The sequence below is a fragment of the Neomonachus schauinslandi genome, chromosome 3, assembly GCF_002201575.2.
Source record: "Neomonachus schauinslandi chromosome 3, ASM220157v2, whole genome shotgun sequence".
Classification (NCBI taxonomy): Eukaryota; Metazoa; Chordata; class Mammalia; order Carnivora; family Phocidae; genus Neomonachus; species Neomonachus schauinslandi.
Genome location: NC_058405.1, coordinates 83,453,420 through 83,460,428, shown reverse-complemented (window position 1 = coordinate 83,460,428; position 7,009 = coordinate 83,453,420). Strand labels below are relative to the sequence as shown.

The 7,009-nt window shown below is 36.3% G+C and overlaps 1 non-coding gene across 1 annotated transcript; it reads right to left on the bottom strand.

Annotated features, from left to right (window-relative positions):
• Positions 1-5,932: 5,932 nt before the first annotated feature.
• LOC123324431 lies at positions 5,933-6,034 on the bottom strand. The gene has a single exon (XR_006539803.1). It is a non-coding gene; the product is annotated as a U6 spliceosomal RNA (small nuclear RNA).
• Between the last annotated feature and the right edge of the window lie 975 nt (positions 6,035-7,009).

The window sequence follows — 7,009 nt, the reverse complement described above, 5'->3', positions numbered from 1 at the left end:
TGGCAGGGCCAGGAGAGCACTGTCTGAGGCCATGTACCCCCGACTCAAGCTTCGACTCAAGCTTCAACTCAACCTTGGTGCCAATGACAATTATAGGGGAACAGGGCTGCAATGGGGAGATGGCTGCCAGTCATGTTGGGGAAGCAATCAGGATGTGGGTGTTATAAGCCTGGCCAGTGAGAGGCTTTGGACAGTCTGCAGGCCACTGTGATTCTTTCTTCAGGCAGTTCTCTGCCTTTACAGCCACATCTCCCTTGGAAAGGGAATGGGGATATCTTTTACTTTGGAACTTGACTACTTTGCTCTACTGACTATTCCCTCTTTCTGCTTCTGCTTTATCCTTATTATTAACCCCATAAAGCAACATAGCCCAAAAGACTTAATTACAATTTGAGCTCAGACTTGTCCTTCAGGTTTTGGTTGAATGCCACCATCTCTGGGCTACCTTCATGGCCTGCCTCGGCCAGGTTAGCTTCTCTGGCTGGGTCGGCATCACACACCTACCCTTCTGTAAGATTTTGTGTGTCAACCTTGGAATCGCTTGTTGAATCCTTTGTCTCTCCTACCAAACCACAGGCCCTGTGGGGTCAGTGACCCACTTCTAGTACATAACCAGGGGCAGGGCCTTTGATCACAGTCTCTCAGTCCAGGCCAGCCTACTTGGAGTCACACTGCCTACATGGGGCCCAGGGAGCTCTCTTGGCCACATGAGTATAGAGGACTTTAGGATCAACAGCTGGTTAATGGCACTGGGAAGTCAAGTTCCAGGGACCTTGGGTGGGGGGGGAGGTGTGACTCTTAAATACGGAATGGAGGGGGAATTCGGTTATTGCCCTTGGCCTCTGGGGATGTCCCGGGTTGAAGAGGCTCATCCTGGTGGAGGAGAATGCTGAGATGTTTGAGCTGCACTTGGAACACAGGCTGACTGGAGTGGGTTGAACAGTGTGCTTCCCATTGTCTCATGACCTACTGTTCAAGGTTGCTCAAGATGGGGTTCTACCTTTGTTCTGCTCTATTGATTTATTTGCCTGTCTTTATGACAATACCATATTGCCTTAATATTACTGTAGTTTACAGTGTCTTGAAATCAGGGAGTGTTGGTCCTCTGGCTTTGACCTTTTCAAAGTTGTTTTGGATAGTCTATGTCCTTTGTATTTATGTCTGAATTTTATAATCAGCTTGTTCATATGTAAAAAAAAATTCTGTTGGGATTTTGATTGGGATTATGTCAAATCTGTAGATCAATTTGGTGAGAATTGATGTCTTAATAATATTGAGCCTTCTGATCCATGAACATGACATATATCTCCTTTAATTTCTCTCAACAGTGTTTCATGATTTCCAAATCTTCTTGTCAGATTTATCCCCAAGTGTTTCATATTATCTGTTGTTTAAGTGGCATTTCTTAAAAATTCAAATTATGATTTTTTATTCCTAGTATACAGAAATACAATTGGGTTTTTTTTGTACATCACTCTTGTGACCTGCAAACCTGTTAAACTTACTTTTAAGTTTATTTAAATTAAAATTAGTAATTAAAATTTTATTGGATTTTCTATATAGATGATCATGTGACTAGAGACAGTTTTACTTCTTCCTTTCCAAGTATTCTTTCTTTTTCTTGCCTTATTGCACTGATTCGAACCTCCAATGCAATGCTGATTGAAGTGGTTAGTAGACATCTTTGTCTTATACCCGATTCAGAGGGAATGTGTTCAGTTGTTCACCACTGAGTATGATTTTCTTGTAGGTTTTTTGTGGATGCCCTTTAGTGGGTAGAAGAAGCTCCCTTTCTGTTCATATGTTGCTGAATGTTCTTTTTTTTCCATCAGGAATGGATGTTGAATTTTTTCCGCATCTATTGGGATGAATGTACAATTTTTCTGTTTTAATTTGTTAACATGGAGATTACATTGGTTGGTTTTTGAATGCCATACCAATTTTGCAATCCTGGGATAAACCCCACTTGGTCATGATGTATTCTTCTTTGTAAACATTATTGGATTTATTTACTGAAATATTGCAAAGAATTTTTACATCCACATTCACAAGGGATATTGATCTACAGTTTTATTTTCTTGTAATGTCTTTTTCTGGTTTTGGTATTATAGTAATTCTGACTTTATAAAATCAGTTGGGAAGTATTCCCTCCTTTTCAGTTTTCAGGAATAATTTTTGTAGATTTGCTATTATTTCTTCCTTAAATGTTTGGTAGAATTAATTAGTGAATCCATCTGGGTCCGGAGTTTTCTCTGTGGAAAAATTTTGACTACAATTATGTTTCTTAACAGATATAAGGATAAACAGAAGTTATCTTTTTTTGTGCATGAGTTTCTGGTAGTTTGCATCTGTCAAAAAATTTGTCCATTTCACCTAAATTTTCAAATATATTGGCATAAATATTTTTATAATTGTACTAGTTTCTTAGGATTTCTGTAACAAATTACCATGGCTTAAAACAACAGAAATTTATTGTCTCTTGGTCCTGGAGGCTAGAAGTCCAAAGTCAAGTTTTTGGGAAGGATGGTTCCTTCTAGAGGCTTTGAAGGAAAATCTGCTGCATGCCTCTCTCCTAGCTTCTGGTGATTGCTAGCAATTCGTGGCATTCCTTGGCTTATAGATTCTTTACTACAATCTGTGTGTCCATCTTCACATGATGTTCTCCCCGTGTGTTTCTCTGTGCCAAATTTCCCTCTTCCTGTAAGGTTACCAGTCTTGGATTTAGGGCCCAACCCAATTTATATGACCTTATCTTAACTTCATCAGACCTTACCACATGTAAAGACACTATTTCCAGAAAGGTCACATTGACCGATTTCAGGTAGACATGAATTTTTTGGGAACACTATTCAACCAGCACAATAATTTTTCCTTATTATCCTTTTAATATCTGTAGAATCTGTAGAAATATCACTTCTCTCATTCATAGTTTTGATAATCTGTGACTTCTCTTTCTCTTTCTTTTTTTCCTGATGTCTGGTTAGAGGTTTAACAATAGTAGTAATTATTCCAAGGAACTGGTTTTTGGTTTCACTGATTTATTTCTGTTGTTTAACTGCTTTTCTATTTCTATTATTTCCTTTCTTCTACTTCCTTTGGATTTAATTTTCTCTTATTTTCTAGTTTCTGAAGGAAGAAGCTGAGATAATTGATTTGAGACCTTTCTTCTGTTTAAATACAGGTGTTTAGTGCTTTTATTTTCTCTAAGTACTTCTTTAATGGCATCCTGCAAATTTCAGTGTGTTGTGTTTTCATTTTCATTTGGCTAAAATTAATTTTTTTTTAGGGCTTTAAATGCTGTTTTCTTTCTTTCTTTATTTTTATTTAAGTATATTTGACATACAGCATTATATTAGTTTCAGGTGTACAACATAATGAGTTGATAATTGTATATACTGTGAAATGATCACTAAAATAAGTATAGTTAATATCTGTTACCTCACATAGTTACAGTTTTTTTTCTTGTGATGAGAACTTTTAAGATCTATTCTGTTAGCAACTTCCATATATGGAATACCCAATATTATTAATTAGTAGTCACCATGCTGTACATTATATCCCCATTACTATTTATTTTGTAATTGGAAGTTTCTACCCTTTGTCCTCCTTCACTCACTTTACTCACTAACCCTACCTCCCACCTCTGGTAACCACCAATTTATTCCTTGTATCTATGAGCTTGTTTTTGTTTGTTTGTTTATTTTTAGATTTCACGTATAAGTGAGAACATATGGTGTTTGTTTCTCTCTGCCTGACTCATTTTACTTAGCATAATGCCCTCAAGGTGCATCTTTATTGTCACAAATGACAAGATCTTCTTCTTTTTTATATATATTTTCTTTATCCATTCATCTATCAATGGACACTTAGATTGCTTCCTATCTTGGCCACTACAAATAATGTTGCAATGGACATGGGAGTGCATATGTCTTTTCCAGTTAGTGTTTTAGTTTTCTTCAGATAAACACCCAGAAGTGGGATTGCTAGATCATATGGTAGTTCTATTTTTAATTTTTTGATGAACCTCCATACTGTTATCCATAGTGGCTATACTAATTTACATTCCCACCAACAGTGCACAAGGATTTCCATTTTTTCACATCCTCACCAACACTTATTTCTTGGCTTTTTAGTAATAGTCATCCTAACGAGTGTGAGGTTAATATCTCCTTGTGGTTTTGATTTGAATTTCTCTGATAATTTGTGATGTTGAGTACCTTTTTATTACCTGTTGTATGTCTTCTTTGGAAAAATGTTTATTCGGGTCTTCTGTCAATTTTTTAATTGGATTGTTTGTCATTGACTTGTATGAGTTCTTTATATATTTTGGAGATTAACCCCTTATCAGATACATGATTTTCAAATATTTTCTCCCATTTGGTAGGTTGTATTTTCATTTTGTTGATTCCTTTGTTGTGCAAAGCTTTTTAGTTTAATGTAGTCCCACTTGTTTATATTGCTTTTGTTGTTTTTGCTTTTGATGTCAGATCCAAAAAATAATCACCAAGAGCTTACCATTTATACTTTCTTCTAGGAGGTTTTTTTTTTTTTTTTAAAGATTTTATTTATTTATTTGAGGGAGGGAGAGAGAGAAAGAGAGAGAGAGAGCATGAACAGGGGAAAGGGCAGAGGGAAAAGGAGAAGCAGACTCCCCACTGAGCAGGGAGTCCTACATGGGGCTCTATCCCAGGACCCTGGGATCATGACCTGAGCTGAAGGCAGATGCGTAACCGATTGAGCCACCCAGGCACCCCTCTTCTAGGAGTTTTATGGTTTTAAGTTTTAGGTTCAAATCTTTAATCCAATTTTTGTGTATGGTATTAGATAGTGATTGAATTTCATTCTTTGGCATGGAGCTGTCCAGTTTTCCCAATACCAGTTATTGAAGAGACTGTCTTTTCCCTATGCTGTATTCTTGGCTCCTTTGTCATAAATTAATTGACCAAATATGTGTGGGTTTATTTCTGGGCTTTCTATTCTGTTCCATTGGTCTATGTGTCTGTTTTTATGAATATTCCATACTATAGCTTGATAATTATAACTTTGTAATATAGATTGAAATCAGGGAGTGTGAGACCTCCAGCTTTGTTCTCTCTCAAGATTGCTTTGGCTATCTTTGGGATCTTTGGTGATCCCCTACAAATTTTAGGGTTCTTTGTTCTATTTTTGTGAAAAATGCCACTGGAATTTTGATAAGAACTGCATTGAATTTTGATAAGAAACTGCATTGTAGATTGCTTTGGCTAGTATGGACATTTTGACAATATTAATTTTTCTAATCCATGAGCATGGAATATCTTTCCATTTATTTGTGCCTTCTTCAATTTCTTCCATGAATATCTTATAGTTTTTTTTTAGTTTTTTAATTATTTATTTGACAGAGAGGTAGAGATAGAGAGAGAGAGAGCACAAGCAGGGGAAGTGGCAGGCAGAGGCAGAGGGAGAAGCAGGGTCCCCGCAGAGCAGGGGGAGCCCAATGTGGAACTCAATCCCAGGACCCTGGGATCATGACCTGAGCTGCAGGCAGTTACTTAACCAACTGAGGCACCCAGCTGCCCAATATCTTTTTTTTTTTAAAGATTTTATTTATTTGTTTGACAGAGAGAGACACAGCGAGAGAGGGAACACAAGCAGGGGGAGTGGGAGAGGGAGAAGCAGGCTTCCCGCTGAGCAGGGAGCCCGATGCGGGGCTTGATCCCAGGACCCTGGGATCATGACCTGAGCCGAAGGCAGCTGCTTAACCGACTGAGCCACCCAGGCGCCCCGAAGTTGCCCAATATCTTATAGTTTTTAGTGTATAGATCTTTCATCTCTTTTGTTAAATTTATGCCTATGTATTTTATTCTTATTGATGCAATTGTAAATTGGGTTATTTTTAATTTCTCTTTCTGATAGTTTGTTATTAGTGCATAGAAATACAGAAGATTTTTTAAAAAATATTGAACACTTTATGAATTTGTGGGTTATCTTGTGCAGGGACCATGCTAAGCTCTGTATTGTTCCAATTTTAGAATATGTGTGCCAAAATGAGCACCAAAATATTTTTATATATTGGTTTTGTATCCTGTAACTTTACTGAATTTATTAGTTATAGCTGTTTATTTTCTAATTTCTAATTAAACTTTTGATTTTGTTATTTCATGTATTACTTATAAGCATGCTAGTTTCCAGATATTTGGGAATTTTAAAGATATCTTCCTGTTATTGATTTCTAATATAACATATTTGTGACAGAGAACAGTTTGCATATTCTTTGAATTCTTTAAAATTTATGCAGATTTGTTTTATGATCCAGAATATGGTTTATCCAAATAAATGATCTATGCACACTTGCAAGGAATATGTATTCTGCTTTTGTTGGATGGAGTGTTCTTTTTCTTTTTTTTGTCCCTTGTTATTTTTTTAAATTTTATTTTATTATGTTATGCTAGTCACCATACATTACATTATTAGTTTTTGATGTAGTGTTCCATGATTCATTGTTTGCATATAACACCCAGTGCTTCATGCAATATGTGCTCTCCTTAATAACCAACACCGGGCTAACCCATCCCCACATCCTCCTCCCCTCTAAAACCCTCAGTTTGTTTCTTGGAGTCCATAGTCTCTCATGGTTCATCTCCCCCTCCGATTCCCCCCTTTCATTTTTCCCTTCCTTCTCCTAATGTCCTCCATGCTATTCCTTATGTTCCCCAAATAAGTGAAACCATATGATAATTGACTTTCTCTGCTTGACTTATTTCACTTAGATGGATTGTTCTTCTAAATATCTTTTGGATCCAGTTGGTTGATAGTGTGGTTCAAATTTAATTTTACTAATTTTCTGTCTACTTATTCTAGCAATTATTGAGAATGGGGTATTGAAATATCTAGCTATAATTTTAGATTTATTACTCTTTGAAGTTTTGTTTTTTATTCATGTAATTTGATGCTCTGATATTAGGGGCATGAGTGGGTAATATTTTTATGTCCTTCTAATCCAACAAACATTTTATTATTATGAAATAAT